Here is an 18,581-nt window from a genome sequence, read left to right as displayed (position 1 = left end):
CCAATGTCAGAAAATGTAAATTAAAATTAAAATATTAAAACCATTATGTTGATAATTTTATCAAAATAAAGTAATAGATATTTAATATCGCAAGGACAAATATTCCTGAATCAAAGTACATATTTAGATTTTCTAAAATTGATCTGCCTTATAATATTTAAAATGACAGACACCTTAAACAAGGAGGAAGTAAAACAAATCATAAGCTCCAGAATAATTGATAACTCATTTTCCATTGATCCTTTTCCATTTTAGTATAAAGAAAATGATTTTATAATTTTAATTTAAAACGTGCAGATTCAATTCAAGATTGATAGTTTTACTTCAGTAAAATCTATATTTCCATTCACTGTACTGTCTCTTCACTATCAAATATATATTACTTTAAAGGTGATTTTCCTTATTTGTGTTTTTTCTCCAAGATGTAATCATGACAGAGATTTTTATAAGCACGTTTTTATAAACGCATTAATACAATATGTGATAAACAGATCATAAAAATATTTGTGCAATACTAGAGAAATATTTTTAAACATTTTATAAAATGATCAGTTTAGTACTGCATGGTATAAACTGCTAGTCTTTTTTATTTTCCTCCACTGAAAGATTTGGGTAAAAAAGAGAGATGGTGAATTTTGACAATGTCACATTAAATATTTAAAAAGAATCTTCTTAATCTGGAAAAGAGAAATATTGGTCAGTGTTGTAAAGGTGGTTCCAGTGTTATTATTAGAGAAATGTAAATGAACTTGGAGATCAGAGGAAGTTTATATTTTTATTTTGGTGCTAGTCCTCTAAAGATTTTGTTTATACAAGGGAGTTCTTCAACTCTTTCTTGTTTGAAACACTGCCACAGCAGCAACTAATGGAAGTTATTAAAGTGTGTCCAAATTATGTAATATCAGGTATAGTAACATGATTCTAAAGGATTTTTAATAATTAAAGAGACAAAAGTTTCTCTGGCTCTTGGGATATTCTAGCTAAATTTCACATGGAAAATCACATTCATTCTATCTATTATATTCCCTAGTATTTTCATTTGTTTTTCAAGTTCTTTAATAACAAAATTAAGCAAATGAAATAAAAATAAAACACAAACCACAATATTTCATATAATAGAACTCCATAGAAGGTTTTCTATGGTATTATCTTTGGCCCACAAGGAATGTATCAAACTCTGCTGAATTTGTGCATCTTTGTGAATGGTGTATGAGGAAGATTCTTTGACAATCTTCAAAATTTCCTTATTTCCTCCAAATAGAAGAATTGGGATTGATAGGTAAATTTAGAGATAACTATCATTGTATATTCTTCTACTAAAGCTAGAAAAAAGAAAAATGTATTGGACACTATTTCAAATAACGCCTCCTTCTGTAGACAAAGAACTTGTCATTCGGATCCTGCATGCATAGCCACCACCAATATCCTGCTCTCATCTCCCACTCTGCATAGCTCCTGCTGTGTACATTAGAATCAGTTCTATGAAAAGAAAGAGGTGAAGGTTATGCAGAGAAAACATAGATGTAGAATTTTTTCTGACACTCAACCTCATTTTTCTTTTCTTTTGGAGCAGGCTCTTCAATGAAAAATTAGCATCACAGGCAAATTTAGGGTTTTGATAAAAGGTAAAATAACAACAACATTCTATGTCTATATCAACATGCTATAGAATTCAAATACAATCTTCCTCATGTCCTAGTAAGGACAGTTGAACATATTCTACATTTAAAACAAAAATATGAAAACGTTTAAAAAGAAATCTAATTCCATTTATGTATCCTTCCACAATTTGATAATTGACAGAATGTCAGAAAATCATGAAAGGCTATTTGGAATACCCAAAGGCATGTTGAGGGTATTTTTCTATATTAGGAAATATTGGTTCTAATAGTTTTCACATTATGTGGTAAAGGCAGGATGTGAAACTGCTTTGCTTTATGACAATACAGCAGAGCATCATTTGCGTTGTACTGGAGAAATACTTTGAAACTATATTTCACTGAGTTTTGAGAAGTAAGCTGTATTACCTCCCTGTTGAAATGATGAGGAATAGTGCAATTGGAAGGTTAAATGGTTTGTTCAGCATCTCTTGCTAAGTTATCGGCAGAGGAAATGTAGGAGAATAGCCTCTGGACTTTAAATCTGTTGCTTAGCTACTGATCCACAATAGTTCCCAATTGACTTGAACTACAGAGTACTAGAGAATTTGAAGATTCAAAAAAGATCATGTCTCCACTGAAATGAAAAGTGAAAAACTCTGGCAATAAAGCATTCTATACACAAATCATTTGGTCACTACCATAAAAAAATTTTTTTTGTATTTGTATATTCATTTTATTTTAAAATCTTTATATCATTAAAAGTAATAAATTCCAAGGTGAAACTGGGTTCTAAATATTCATTAGTAAACAAATATATTATGTTAGATGTTCTAAAATATTTTCTTTGAAATATACTTGAGCAGTAGAAATTTCTTAAATTAATTTTCATATTTACTCCATCTCAGTTGTTTTAAGGAATGTTATGGCAACAGACGGTATTTGTTGTGCAGTCCACTCTACCACAAAGGAAAAGCAAAACAGAATTAATATTTCTTCTCAGATTTTGGACAGTATTATTTTTATTTAAAACATGTAACAGTTCAGGGAAAATTTGGTCTTGATATAACGGTCTAGCCAGAAGAATGTTTTGATTTCTGATATCTCTCTGTCGAAAAACTAAGATGGTTTTAATGGATCCATTGATATTTGCTTTTTGTTTGCACTGACTACATCAAGCAAAGAAATGTTTCTATCCCTTCCCTTATTGTACTGACAAGTAAGAATTGCTAGTATTGAGGAGAGCTAAGATCGCTCCCTTTTCTAGGTGTATATCACTTAGAAAACACTAGATATTTCTATTTCCTGTACTGTTTGCAATGCCTAGAGCTGGTAGGTCTTTTTAAAATACGGAGGCATTTTGTTCTTTGTTTTGAGTTGTGAGAAAATGACATCTCTCAATTTCTCTCCATTAATAATTTTCTCTCCTTTGTGACCTGACTGTCTGTGTTCCAGAATTTAGTCACCCTTTAGTATACTATAACTCTTGGGGATAAAATGAGCTAAAGACAAAAAGAGACAGTTTCTTTCTGATAAAACTGGGACATCAAAATTAAACACTTTTTTGCATAAAAGGATTTTATCAAAAAGTAAAAGGACAACCTACAGAATGGGAGAAAATATTTAGAAACCACATATCCAGAGTGTATAAAGTAATCTTACAACATTAACGGCAATAAGACCCAGTTAAAAATTGGGCATAGAGATTGAATAAACATCTCTCCAATGAAGAGATACAAATGGCAATAAACACATGAAAAAAATGCTCAGTCATTAGTCGTCAGGGAAATACAAATCAAAACCTTAATGAGATATCTCGTACCCATTAGAATGGTTACTATTAAAAAAAGAAACACTATAAAATGAATGTTGGAGAAAATGTGGAGAAATAGGAACTCTCCTGCATTCTGGGAAAGTAAAATGATACAGCTGCCATGGAATATAGTTTGTTGGTTTCTCAAAAAGTTATGTATGGAATTACCATATGATCCAGCAAACAGACATCTAGGTATATACCCCAAAGAACTGAAAACAGGGACTGGAACAGATATGTGCACACACCAATGTTCAAAGTGGCGTCATTCCTATTTCAAAAAGGTGGAAGCAACCCAAGTTTCCATCAACAGATGAATGGATAAACAAAATGTGCTATATACATACAAGGGAGTATTATTCAGGTATATAAAGGAATGAACTTTTGATACATATAACAACATGGATGAATCTTGAAGACATCCTGTTACGTGAAACAAGCCAGACACAAAAGGACTAATATTGTATGACCTCACTTACATGAAATAAGCAGAATATGCAAAATCATGAAGAAACTGGAATATAGGTTATCAGGGGCAGAAGTGTGGGCAACTAATGAGGAGTTAAAATTTAATTGTTTCAGAATTTCCATTTGGGGAGATAGAAAAGTTTTGAAAAGGGATGCTGGAGATGGAGGCATACCTTTGTGAATTCAAACAATATCACTGAATTATATACTTGATAGTAGATAAAAGAGGAAATTTTAGACTGTGTACAAGATACAAAAAAAAAATCCATAAACATCAGAAAAAAAAGAGTGAACCCTAATATCGACTATGAGCTATGGTTAATAGTATAATTAAATATTTCATCAATTGTTATAAAGATACCAAAATAATGCAAAATATTAATAATAGTGAAAATTGAGTGTGCGAAGGGGATATATGGGAGCTTTGTTCTTTCTGAATGACTTTTCTATAAACCCACAACTGCTCTAATACAAAAAAGAGAAAAAATACATAGATTTAAAGTATGTCTAAGAAAGGCATAAAATAGAAAATAATAATTAGTAGGTTTAAATACTTTGATACACAAAAGTACCAATAATTTTATTTCTTCTTTTTAAAAAAATGATCAATATATTTCAGAGAATACACTGATAATATTAGAATATGAAAACTTTTGAAAAATAATGTTACATTTTAATTATCATTTGTAGACAGTTATGAAAATCTGAATTGCATATTTCCCTCACTCCAGTGGAAAAAGGAGAAACTGATATTAATTGATAGCCATACATAATATTGAAAAAATTCATGGATTATACCACTAAACCCTATCCTGATATCAAACCCATAGCAAGACCTTAAATACTAGTTAATTCAGAAACCATTAGATCTAATGTGGCACATTCAATTTTCAGAATAAACTGATAATCAAGATCATTTTATGAAAATGGTTTTGAGATACACAAAAAAGTAAGCCAGTTGGAGAAAGTTCCAGGTAAACAAAAACAAAGTGATAGAAGTTGGAAAAAGGACTAATTCATTTTGCAATTGCAAAGAGAACAGAGGAAATGATTTCTCAAAATACACACCAAAATTGCTTCCTCTCGCTTCCAAGTGCTTGGGTCGTTGGACCTTGCATACCAATATAGAAATGGCTACATTAGAATGACAAAAATCATATCTAGTGGACTTCTTTTCTTCATCAATTACTACATTTCAGTTTTGATGGTACTGTCATAGTCCTTTTATTCTTTTCTAGTCCCTTGAGATTCAAATATTAAATCCCCTTAATAAATAAGCCTATAAAAATATATTTAATATATACTAAAATACCTAGATATATGTGTATAGGTCCTATTTTTCTTAAAGAAAATGTTTTTCACATGGAAATATAAATTTAGTTCATGAGGGAAAAATAACAAAAATGCATCTTCCAGATAAAGACAACTTATTTTCAGAACAGAACCTTACTATTTTCTCTAGTTTCTTATTCAATTATATGTCTCTTGTTTTAGTGACAAGTTTTTTTGCTAGCTGGCTGTTTTATTCAAGTTACCTTAACATGGGCTCTGCTTCCATGATTAGAAATCATTGAGCATACACCCAGAACAAAGACAAGGTTGGGGTGGGGGGGGGGGGGAGGGAAGGAATATAAGATAAAATTGGAAGTACAGTGTTGAAATATGACAAGCCCATGTGAAACTGTGGGACTGCACCTGATAGAGAAAAGTGGAGTTTAATGATTCAAATTCATTCATGAGTAATCTCTCTTGTAAATTTCAATATTGACTTATGGTTTGGCAGTTTGAGATTATTTTATGAATCCCAAAAAGAGAAATAGTATGTTTTAAACTAATCTATACCTCTGGATGTGATACTCTTTGATTCAATTAAATTCAGTTGAAGGGTTTTTAATTTAACTACATCAGAAAGGCATGACTCAGGTTGAGTCCCTGTCCCCTTGCTGGGTCTGATATAAATGGACTTACACAGATAGACAGACACAGAAGAGAGAGCTCTGTCATTTTCGATCCTGCCCTGTGACAGAAAGGAAAAGACTCAAACAGCTAAGACTCCAAGGAGAGATAAACCATTTGCCTGATAGCTTACAGCTGAAATTTGGAAGAGCATGGAATAGCCAAGACTGATACAGGATGTCCTAAGAAACAAGCCCTATGCCAGCTTGCAGCTGAAATCTGGAAGAAAGTGGAGCAACTGAGCCTGAGGGAGAAAGCCAGGAAGGGAAGGACTGACTAGCCAGAGATTGCCAGCCATCTTGCTTCAACATGTGGCAGCTGACTTTAGTGAGAAAACATGTCTTATGGTGCCTTAAGCTGGACTTTTCACAATCTTGGAACTTTTATCTCAAATAAATTCCCTTTATAAAAGCCAACATATTTTCTGGTACTTTTCAGCTATAGTCCTTTGGGTGACTAAGACAAATGGGTTTAGAATATTCAAATTAAGTTGTATACAATTTAACACATAATCTACATGTGTTAACATGTTCTGGATGAATGTTTTAGTTCTAAGTCAAAAATAGGATATGTTTAAGAACTGGTGATCTACTGATACTTTACTAATCAAATCACATGGAATCCCATCTAAACACAAAACTGCACCTGCCAATGGCTTTTTTACCCCTGCCAACAGCTTTTATCTTTCTAGAACTGAGGTCCACTGACCTCACAAAAATCATTCTCTAACACTGTTCTATTTATGTAGCTAATAAGCATCTGTAGTTGATTTCCTATTCTTCCACTTTTCTTTTGCCCCTTTACAAAGTTACATTAAATATTTTATGCTACTAGCAGTAAAGAATGTATTAAAATCTTACACATATTTGAATGCAGACAGACACCAAATCTTGCTTTCCTATGTGCATTTTTACCAGAATCCAATTTAAGAATAGAGTGCAATACATTTTTAGTATAACTGGATACTTGGTAACTAAATCTTGTATTGGAGTAAAATTTCTGGAGACATCAATCATGTGCCAATATTAAAAAAAGGACTGACAGACACCCAATCCAATCATAACAGGTAATTACTGTGGAGTTAACCTCACTTATTCTCTGATATTGTTCTCTCCTCTGCTTGCAGCTTATTTCTAATTCCTCATTAACCTCTCTATATTACTCTAGTGTACTGCAGAAAAATCATGTTACCCAGTCTACATTATAAAATTTGATCTGAAACAAACTCACACCTGCCACATGAGGAAATAAATGACACTCCCAAACCACCAGCAACCAATTCAATTTTTAAAAGTCTACTCTATTATAAATATGCTTTCTCAAAACCTCAAAAGAGCAATACTCCATTAAACTCTTCTTTCCTTGACTTATCTTTAGATAGTCATCTCAAGTATGCTCATATACTGTCAAGCTTACACTAACATTCAGTTTTATCCTTGTTGTAGGAAAAGAATCATATGGGAAAACAACCCTTTCTGTGTTACTTTTTGTGAAAATTAATGCACATTCTGATAATTATGATAATTATGGAGATTCTTTTATCTCTTTATTTACTTAGAAAATACAAGTAAAGGTATTATATCCCCAGTCTTTCTAGAAGAAAATCTTTTGAATAAAATTGCTTGCCAAGAATTAATGTTAACTACTCACTTGCGATTAGTTATTAAACTGTATAATACTTTTATTTATTAATTTTTATTAGCTATTATTTATTATAAAGAAAACTAAATAAGGACAGAAATAGGGAAGATGATAAAATTTAAAGCAGTTAGTTTTACTATTTTTGAAATAGTTTTGAAATTAATTCTTAACAAGAAGGATTTTCTAATTGAATGTAATTTAAATGTCCGATAATAGGAAAATTTTATCATACAAATTCTATACTCAGAATACAATACTATGCAGAAACTCACAACAATAACATTGATCCACATTTATTGACATGAAAAATACTAACTGAATATCAATAAAAATTAAAACTATATGTTACAGAATTATGGGAGAATGCATGTGTATTCATTAAACTAATTTTACTGAGGTATTGGTTTATGAGATATTTCCCTTGTCTTCTACTTCTCTATTTCCTTAATTTCTAATTTGAGTGTGTTATTATTGTAAAAATATGATACAAAATTAAATTGAAAATTTTTGCCTGTCTATTATAATGTATATTTTGACATTTTTCTTTTTCTTCCTTAACATATTGGTTCTTCATCTCCTTAAACATTTTTAAGACCATTTTTTAAAAGACATTGTTCAGTATGTCCACATTCTTGTACTCTTCATTGGTATTTTCTAGATTTTTGTCCTTTTCCTTTGGATGGGTTATCGTTAGCTGTTTCTTTGTTTATCTTGTACTCTTTTGTTGCACCCTGTGATTTATTTCTTGAAATGTATGTTTCTTGATTTTGTAACCAGCTAGTGATATGGCAGAGATTTTCTTGAGCTCCAGAATCTCCTATTAGGAAGCTCTGTCCCAGGTGAGTGCTATGTGTGGGGTTTTCCTGACCTTCCTGGGCCTCCGTCTTGTCCTGGGCTATTGCTTGTAGGGTTAGTTTTACTAACACCAGGCCATAAAGGAAGTACAAACCTGCTACAGAGTGCCCTGGGAAGGGTATGAGGAAGGATGCTAAGAGCTTTTTCAAGTGACTCCCCAAAGCTGAGCTTTCTTGGCCTGCCCAGCAAATGCAGACATTCAGCCAACTGTCCCCCACAGCCCTGAGGAAGCATAGCATCTTTTTTTGTGTGTGTCTTTATTTATTTTTTTAATATTACATTAAAAAAATATGAGGTCCCCATATACCCCCACCCCCTCACCCACTCCTCCCCCCACAACAAGAATCTCCTCCATCATCATGAGACATTCATTGCATTTGGTGAACACATCTCTGAGCACCACCGCACCCGATAGTCAATGGTCCACGTCATAGCCCACACTCTCCCACATTCCACCCAGTGGGCCATGGGAGGACATACAATGTGCGGTAACTGTTCCTGCAGCACCACCAGGACAACTCCAAGTTCCAAAAATGCCCCCACATCTCATCTCTTCCTCCCATTCCCTATCCCCAGCAGCCACCATGGCCACTTTCTCCACACCAATGACACATTTTCCTCAATTACTAATCACAATATTTCATGAATAGAATATCAGTAAGTCCACTCTAATCCACACTCTGTTCCTCCATCTTGTGGACCTTGGAATGGTTGTGTTCACTCCACATCTATATCAAGAGGGGACTAAGATTCCACATGGATGCTGGATGGAATCCTCCTGCTTTCAGTTATAGGCATTCTTGGCTCTCTGGTGTGATAATTGACCTTCTTCAACTCCATGTTAGCTGAGTAGGGTAAGTCCAATAAACCAGAATGTAGGAGCTGAAGTCTGTTGAGGCTCAGGGCTTGTCTATCACATGATCAGTCCAGAGATTCAGGTCCCCTGGGTATATATTAAACCCCAGCACCAACTACAGTTTCGGTAAAAGTAATAGGAGAGGCTTGTGAACAAAGATCACATCTGAGTCCAGCTCCATCACACAGAAACACAAACTCTAAAGTAGGGCCAACTAACATGGCACTGAACTCCATCTGCCATGACCATAGAACCTGTGGGTCTCTGTAGCCCTTAAGACTCCACCACAACCTTTGTCTGGGGGAGGTTGAAACAATGGCTGCCCTGAGAGTCAGCCTCCCAGCAATTGGAAGTCACCAATGAAAAGCCAAGATATGTGATCAAACATACCCACCCTGGTCTTGGGAAGAGTATTTCTATATCTCACTGTGTCACCAGCAAACTAGCCAGGGACTGATCCCAGAGTAGTCTGCCTCAAGAGTGGGGGATGGGGACCAGTAGCTACCATGCAGAGAGATCAATTTACTATTCTTTACTATGATTTTTCAACCTCTTCCTTTCACTGTTTCCTGGATACTGTACAATGTTCTTCTGGCCTCCAGGGTTGCAAAATAGTTCTGTCAGACAGTTCCTGCTTGTTTAATAGTTTCCTGGTGGAAGGACTGAGTTCTGGAGCTCCCTATTTCACTATCTTTCAATGCTCCCTACGACCCACTCAAGTATTTTTAAAATTTTCATAATTATCATTTCAAAAATATTATTCCCTCTCTGAAAACTTCTGCAAATTCCAAACATTCCCAATGCTTTTCAGTAAATGGCCTTGCTTTTACTTCACAGAGAAAATTGAAGTCATCAGATGGTTTCTTACACAACTTTCTGATGCCAAATCTAAATACTCTTTTTTCCCCATGTTATAAAGAATAGCCTACCATATTAACTGTTAATCCTCTAACTTTATGCTCTATCTCATCCTCTCTTTCTTGCCTAAGGAAATTTCATTTTCAATTATCTTCCTTCTCATGTGCATCTTCAGCTCCTCTCTCTCACTTAAATTTCAAATATTGTCAAGTTCATTTAACATTTCAAACTATCCTTGTTTTACTACATTTTTCTCTTAATTTACTGCCCTATCATTTTTCTCTTCTTTGCAGCCTAACAATACGCTTGAGTTTTCTATGTGCACCTCCCAAGTGCCCCTCAAACTACTCTCATCTAATTGTCTGAGTTAGCTAATCAATATAACAAAGAACCAATGGATTAGTCAGTTCAATACTCAATCCAATACTCTTTTGTAAAGCAGTGTCATATTTGACACTGTTGACAATTATCTCCAAAAAGCACACAACTATCTTAAAACTTCTGTCATTATAGGATATTATGGACATTCCTGAGAAATAATATAGAGTATGTAGGTATGTGTATACCATATTTATTACATTATTATATATGATCTATGTGTGAGAATGAAAGAGTGGAGAGGGAGAGACTGTATCTTGATATCTTCACCTAAGTCTTAAATAGAAAAAGATTGATTAGAGTGTTCTTTCTGGAATTCTTAGGTATAGATTATAGACTGATTAAACGTTAGTTTATTTTATTATAGTTAAATTATCATTATAATTGAGGGCATATAATGTACAAGTAGACTGTAATTTCTCACTATACTAATTTCACATTTTTCCCATATGTCCTGCCTGCCATCATAAGAATGAAAACAAAAGCGAATGAAATATTTTCTTAACTTTTCTTGAGAAATGTATTAAACATGTATGAAAATTTAATGTTTTCTTTCATTTCAAAATTTATTCAGTATGAAAGCAATATATTGAGCTTGAAAGCCAACAGATTTTCTGTTTATTGCTATCCTAATTGTATTATCAGCCAAAGGGGTGCTGATGCAAAATACCAGCAGAAATTGGTTGGTTTTTGTAAAGCGTATTTATTTGGGGTAGGAACTTACAGATACCAGGCCATAAAGCATAAGTTACTTCCCTCATCAAAGTCTATTTTCATGTGTTGGAGCAAGATGGCTGCTGATGTCTGTGAGGCTTCAGGCTTCCTGGGTTCCTCCCTTCCTCAGGCTTCTCTCTGGGTTCAGGCTTCCTCTCTTCCTGGGACTTGCTTCTCTTTTCCCTTTAAGCTTACTTCCTGAGGCTCCAGCTTAATTCTTCAGCATCAAACTCCAACATCAAAACTCCAACATCAAAAACCTTCCAGCATCAAAAAGCTCCAACTCTGTCCTTTGCCATGCCTTTTATCTGTGAGTCCCCATCCACCAACGTGTGGGGATTTGATGCCCTAATGACATGGCCCAATCAAAGCCCTAATCATAACTCAGTCATGCCCAGTAATAGACCAGATTCCAAACATAATCCAATATCTATTTTTGAAATTCATAACTATATCAAACTGCTACAATAATCATTAAAATTCTCAAAACTCAAATAATTTTTAAAAAATTATAGAATTGCATGCTCAAGTACAGAAAACCCTTGAAAGTATCGAAAGATTTGCAGATATATCTAGAAAGTTTTAAGTTCCATTTGTGCATTAATACAATGCAAAATGATATAAAACTTGCAAAGGAAAACAAATAAGCATGCTGTGGAAGAATTGAATTCATAATCTCTTTAAAACATTAGGAAAACTTGATTAATGCTTTGAAGTAGTATTTGTACCAAACTAACACTCCAGGTCTAAACAAGTGTAAAATTGGACAAAATATGTGATGCAAATATTTTCAGACTGTGGGCAAATAGCAGCACAGAAGAATATGAGGGACTCACAAAGTGAGTTGATTATTGCCAAAAACTTGATTATTGACAATTATCTGTCAAATTCTTTTTCCCAATCTGATTGTATAGATCAGGTGTCTGATCAGAGCATGGTAGAACTGCTGATCTGAGGGGGCAGAGTTCATTCTGGGGCATCTAACTGAAATCCAAGAGGTAAAGCATTGGAGAAGAGGAAGCTTTGTAAAGAGGAATCCACTGAAATCTTGTGAAGTCCTCTTCAGGTCAATGGCTGAAGACTATGCTACCCACGATCATGGAGAAAAAACCTGGACTTTACTGGAAGTGCTTGCTATAGGATTGGAGCAGAAAAGAGAAATTAAAGAATAAGCAGAGTTGGGGAAGATCAGAGTGGAGAGATCTCCATTCATATTTCCATAATCCCTTGAATCCAGCAGAAACTTCAGAAAGGTCATGACCTAGTAATAAAGATCATGACCTAGACCTGCTCTAAACAAATCTAACATCAATACTGACACTATCTACAATAGTAAATGAATTTGGAGTTAGAATTAACAGAGCTGCACTATCAAATTGCAAAACCTAGTATATTCTAATTCAATATAATCAGCCAGAAAGTTAATTGACTGTTATAAACAAGTAATGCTCTTGAGATAAAGAAAATTGAATTCAACAAATGTCCTATAAATTCTATAAACATACAAACAATGTTATCTGTAGTAAATAAATAAATATCAGTCAATAGAAATATATGAGCAAATACGTTGGACTTAGACAAAAACAACACTACACAGGCTCTTAAAATATGTTTAAATAATTAAGAAACATTTTCAAAAAAGTAAAGAAAATGTGGTCTTAATGAGTGAACAGATAGAGAATTTCAGCAGAGAAACAGAATCTACAAAAATAATAAAATGGGAATTCGTAAGTGACCAAGATAGCTGATGCGAAATATTAAATGGATGGACTTCATGGAAGGTTAGGGATGGTAGAAAAACTAGTGAAATTTAAAAGATACAGCAATAGAAATTGTTCACTCTAAAGAGATACAAAAATGATTGAAGAATAATGAAGAAACTAATGCAGTAAAATATCAAATAGTTTAACATGCATGTAATTGGAGCCCAAGAGAGAGAAAAATATGAAAGTGGAGCAGAGAAAAAAAAATCAAGAAAAAATCTAAATCAATCTCCAAATTTTATAACAGAAATGCCAACTCAGCAAAGTTGATGACCAGTAAATAAAAGAATGATATCTATGCATATCATAATCAAACTACAGAATACCAAAGACAAAAACGAAATATGAAAGTAGCTATTTTACAAAGGGTTATTATATATAAGGGACCATCTTATTTAATTGATTTGAAATTTTTTTCAACCCAAAGCCACAGAGATGATCACTAAACTTAAATTTTTCACTTAGATTTGTAGTTGAATATAATTAGTTTTTTAAAAATATACTTTTATTGAAGTATATCATTCATACATGAACATAAGTATATAGTAAAAGTTGTGAACCTACAAAATAAACATGCAGAACATCATAAAGGGTTCCCATACATCACCCCTCCACCAACACCTTGCATTATTGTGAGACATTCGTTACAAACTATGCAAAAGCATCATTAAAATATTACTAACTATAGTCTATATCTTGCATTTGGTGTGTTTTCCCCCCAACTCACTCTATTTTTTGAAATATATTTTTATTATAGAGGTCGTGAACTTACAAAACAATCATGCACATGCATAGAATTCCCATAACAACACCCCTTCACCGACACACCACACTGTGGGTGGAATACATATTACAAATTATGAGATAATATCATCAGACTGTTAACACCAACCATGGTCCATGGCATACATTTGGCACACTGTTTCCATATTATCAATTCATTACGTCTTTGGCATTGAGGCAAGAATATTATAGTATTCCTGTTAACCGCCTCAGTCCAGGCAATTTCAGTCTTCACAAAGTGGGCTGTTGGACACCTATGGAACCATCCCCACTCCCAGTGGGAAAGGATGGGTCTGGTGTCTCCACAGCCTCTCGGGGCAAAGGTGGAAACTTTCAGCATACAAGGACTGAACTGTTGGGTGCCTGTGGATCCACTCCCATACCCTAATAGGATAGGAGGAGGCTGGTGTTTCCTCAGCAGTTTCACTAGTTTTTGCTAATGATTTTGTTGAAGGTTTGTATCAAGCTGCACTTTAGTGTGGTTAATAAAAACACTGACTCTGGATGCACACTGTCTGGATTTGAATCTCTGCCCCACCACTCTCCAGCTGTGTTGCTCCAGACATATTAATTTGTCTGAGCCTTAATGTCCTTATTTGTAAAACGGCAATAACAACTATATGTACTTCATAGGGTTGTTATGAGGATTAAATGAGAAACTTAATGTGAAGCATTTATCACAGTTCTTATCACATAGTTCACCCTAAATATTTTTTTCTTTTTTTTCCCCAAATTCTACTCAATTTATTCATTTTTTAAAAAGATATTACATTAAAAAAATATGAGGTCCCCATTCGCCCCCACTGCCCCCACCCCACCACTCCCCCCACAGTAACACTCTCTCCCATCATCATGCAACATCCATTGCGTCTGGTGAGTACATCTCCCGGCATCGCTGCACCCCATGTCCCATGTTCCACACCATAGCCCACACTTTCCCACGTTCCATCCAGTGGGCCATGGGAGGACATACAACATCCGTCAATTGTCCCTAGGGCTTTCACCTAGACTTTAGACCCTGTTTGCTTCATTATTTGGTATATGGAGGCTCTAAGGAAATAGTATTTGCTTGAGGTTTATTTGGGGATTTTAATAATCTCTGTTCAAACTACTATCAAAACTAGAACATCTGCTTAACTCATAAATTTTTCCTTTTGGCTTTGTTCCATTTAAACATTCAGCTATGGTCCTCTGGGGCCTTTCTTTATGCATACAGGAATCTAATTGTAACAATAGCTAAGGAAGCTTGGGGGAAAGTAACAATGATGTTTCTTTTGTCTAGTATTAAGAAGAAGCCCATATGAGATATATGGGCATGCAAATTTATTAATGATATTTCATTTTATTTGAGTATTTAAAATAAATAGTTCAATCATTTAAGAAACCACAAATATCTACATGAACTCACATATACATGCATAAATATCAAAATTGGATGATTTTACCAATGTATTCTTCAAAATTTTGAATGAAAATTTATCCTCAATCTTACAAATCTCTTCTAGGTAATAGGAAAATAGGGCTTACCTCCTAAAGCTTAACCAGACAAGAACATTACAAGAAATGAAATATATGTAGCAATTTTCTTAGGAACATAAATGAAGAGGTCTTAAAATATTGGCAAATAAATCTACAATATATAAAAGGAGTGCAAATTGTGATTGATGGGGAGACTTTATTCACGGAATAAAAGGTGGTTTGCAAATCAATCTATGCAAATTCACCAAATTAAAGGAAAGAAAGGAAAAGCTTTAGTAGTGATCTGAATAGCTGCCAAAATAGGGTTTGGTAAAATTCAACAATGCTTATTCATGATAAGAACTCCTTAATAGACTAGGAATAAAAGGAAACTTTATCAATCTGATAGAGAATATCAAGACAAAAATTCTACATTAGTTATCATTTTGTATGATAAAATATTCAAAGCCTTTGCCTTGGGATTAGAAATGAAAAAAGGGAACTACTTCCACTACATTGCTTCAGGAAACCCAAGCAATGCAACACGGAAAAACAAACTAAAAAACAGTCAAACCATAGATAGAAGAATATTTCAAATTTGTCATTTTTTTGCAGAAGACAAAATTCCAAAATATCTATAATGTATTCAAATTAATAAGTAAATTTGACTTATTAATTGTATTAAGGGTATATATATATATGTAGAGAGATATTTTCAATTATAATCTGCATAGTAGTAACAAATAGTAAATAAACTTAAAATTTGTACCAATTCAATAGCATCAACAAAGTACAAAAATAAGTATAAATTATTCCAAAGTATAAAAATTTAGAAATAAAATTTAAAATGTTGTACCAACATCTATACTGAAAAAAACACATGAACATTTAAGACATATTAAGTAAAATTTAAATTAATGTTCATGAATGGGTATATGCAATAATGTAAAGATGAGAATTCTTCCCAAATTAATCTATATATTTGTACCAATATCAATCAAAATGCTAGCATTGCTTTCTGAATATTAAAAACAAATTCTGAAATTCAAATTCATATGGTCAAGTGTAGCCAAGTCAATAGCAAAAGAAAAGAATGAAATTGAAGGATTTATATTCTTGGTTGTAAGACCTATTTAAAACATAAAAATTAAGATTGTGTGATATTAATTTAAGAAAAAAAAAAGAGAACAATTAATCAGAATATGAAGTCCAGAAAAAGACTTTCATATATATTGCCTCCTAAATTATGATGGAGGTGACAGGCAATACAGTAAGGAAAGGATAAATATTTCAATAAAAATTTATTTTCAGGTCTTCCCATTGAGAGGTTTTGTTTTTTTCCCTAGGCTTGCACTTGGGTAAGTGTTGTGGCATGCTTTTACCAACAGAATGTGTCAGACCTGGGCCTTGCAGCTTCTATCAGGTAGAAGTGTTTGAAGAGAGAAATTTCTTAAACCAATACATAAAAGCAATTAGCTTATTGGAGACAAAGAACCAAGTGGAGTAAAATGGTTGCACTTTAGCTAAAAGTCAGAACAACTACCACTCTTGTGAGAGAGGCCATAAAAGAATTTTCTTCCAACCTGAAGGATGCTGTCCAGCTAAAATTAGCCCAGAACCTTCTCAGGAAACCCACAGATTTGTGAAAAAAAAAAAAAAAAGTTTTGCAGTACCTTATAGTGCAGCAATAGATAACTGATATAATTAATTATTAGGGGAATGAAAATAAAAATCACTATGCAGTATAACTCCACAAAGAAACGAATGACTAAAATATTTTAAAACAGAAAATAACAAGTAGCAGGAATGTAAATTGTTACAACCAATTTGGAGAATCTTTGTCAGAATCTACTAAAGCTATCCATATATGTACTCTCCGACTCATATGTTTTACTCCTAGGTACAGACCTAAGAAGAATGCATAATTAGTTCACCAAATCATATGCACTAGAATATTCAGAGCAATGCTATTCCTAATAATAAAAAATTGGAAACTACCCAAATTTCTGTCAACATTAGAATGGATAAAGTAAGGTGCGTTTGTACAACAGAGTACAGCAATAAGAAAGATCTACAGCTACACTCAACAGAATGGATGGAACTGTATAATGTTAATTTAAAAAGCCAGACACAATAGTGTACACACTGCATGAGACTATTCATCAGAGATACAAAAATGAACAAAGTTAATGTATGCTGCTCAAAGTCAGAATAGTGGTTAACCTTAAAGTGGTACTGGTGGAAAGTGGGCACACGAAGGGCATCTAGGTTACAAGCAGTTGTTTCTAGATACGGTCACAATTTTTAATTTTATCCAATATAATAAGTGTGTGGCTTTCATTTACATTTTCAGAGCTATTGAGTATGTTCAGAATTTTTCATATGGTTATTTGCCATGTACACATCTCATTCATTTTGTCCAAATCCTATGCTCAGTTGTGAGTGGGTTATTTGGTTTCTCATTATTAATATTTGAGTTTATTATATATTCTAGGTGTAAGTCTGTTATCAGACAAAAGATTTTAGCAGATATTATGTTCCATTGATTGTCTTAATAGTATCTTTCAAAGAGAAATTCTTTAACCTGTCTCTTGTTTTCATGTATATGGTTTTATCAGAAAAAAAGTCACATTCATGAGTCATGCATTATCTATGACTGGGGAACAGCAGACTTGAGTAGTTGTAACAAAGACCATAAAACTCAGGTAGCCTAAAATATTAACTATCTGGTTTGTTACAGTTAAAGGTTGCCAATTCCTGCTGAAATATACAGTATATTGTTATTATTTTTGCTTTCAAATGTCAGTTCTTTTAGAGTATTAAAAACAAGAACATTAATTTATCTTTATTACTGGAACACTCTTCCTTACACTGTGAAGATCCAATTTTTGTTTTTACTAATATATTCTGTCTACCTGAAGAATGTTCTTTCTCATGTCTTTGGAATGGGTCTGTGGGCAATGAATTTACTCCATTTTTGTTTGCCTAAGAAATTTTTATTTCTCCTTTGCTGCTGAAGAATATTTTTGTTGTTATTGACAAACTTTTCCTTTCTGCCATTTAAAGATATTGTCCATTTTGTTCTTGCTTGCATTGTTTCTGAAGAAAAATCTGCTCTAATTTGTATCCTTGTTCCTCTGTAGGTAATTTGTCTTTTTCCTGTTGCTTCAAGAATTACTGTCAGTCTTTGGATTTAACAGTTTGAATACAATATGCCGTGTGTGTATGCCTGTATGTGTGTGTATTTTATTTGCTTATTTAGCTTTTCTTTGTTTTGGAATTTACCCTGCCTGGTGTTCTCAGACATACTTGGATCTATGGAAAAGCATCTGATTTGTTCTCACTCTTTCTTCTTTCCTAATGTAAATATGTAATATTATAAATGTCTTTAGATACTCAGTTGTACTATATTCCACATAATTTGATATTGGATATTTTTA

The sequence above is a fragment of the Dasypus novemcinctus genome, chromosome 7 (assembly GCF_030445035.2).
Source record: "Dasypus novemcinctus isolate mDasNov1 chromosome 7, mDasNov1.1.hap2, whole genome shotgun sequence".
In the NCBI taxonomy this organism is placed as follows: domain Eukaryota; kingdom Metazoa; phylum Chordata; class Mammalia; order Cingulata; family Dasypodidae; genus Dasypus; species Dasypus novemcinctus.
The sequence above is the reverse complement of the archived record's forward strand: the minus strand, read 5'-3'. Positions refer to the sequence as shown.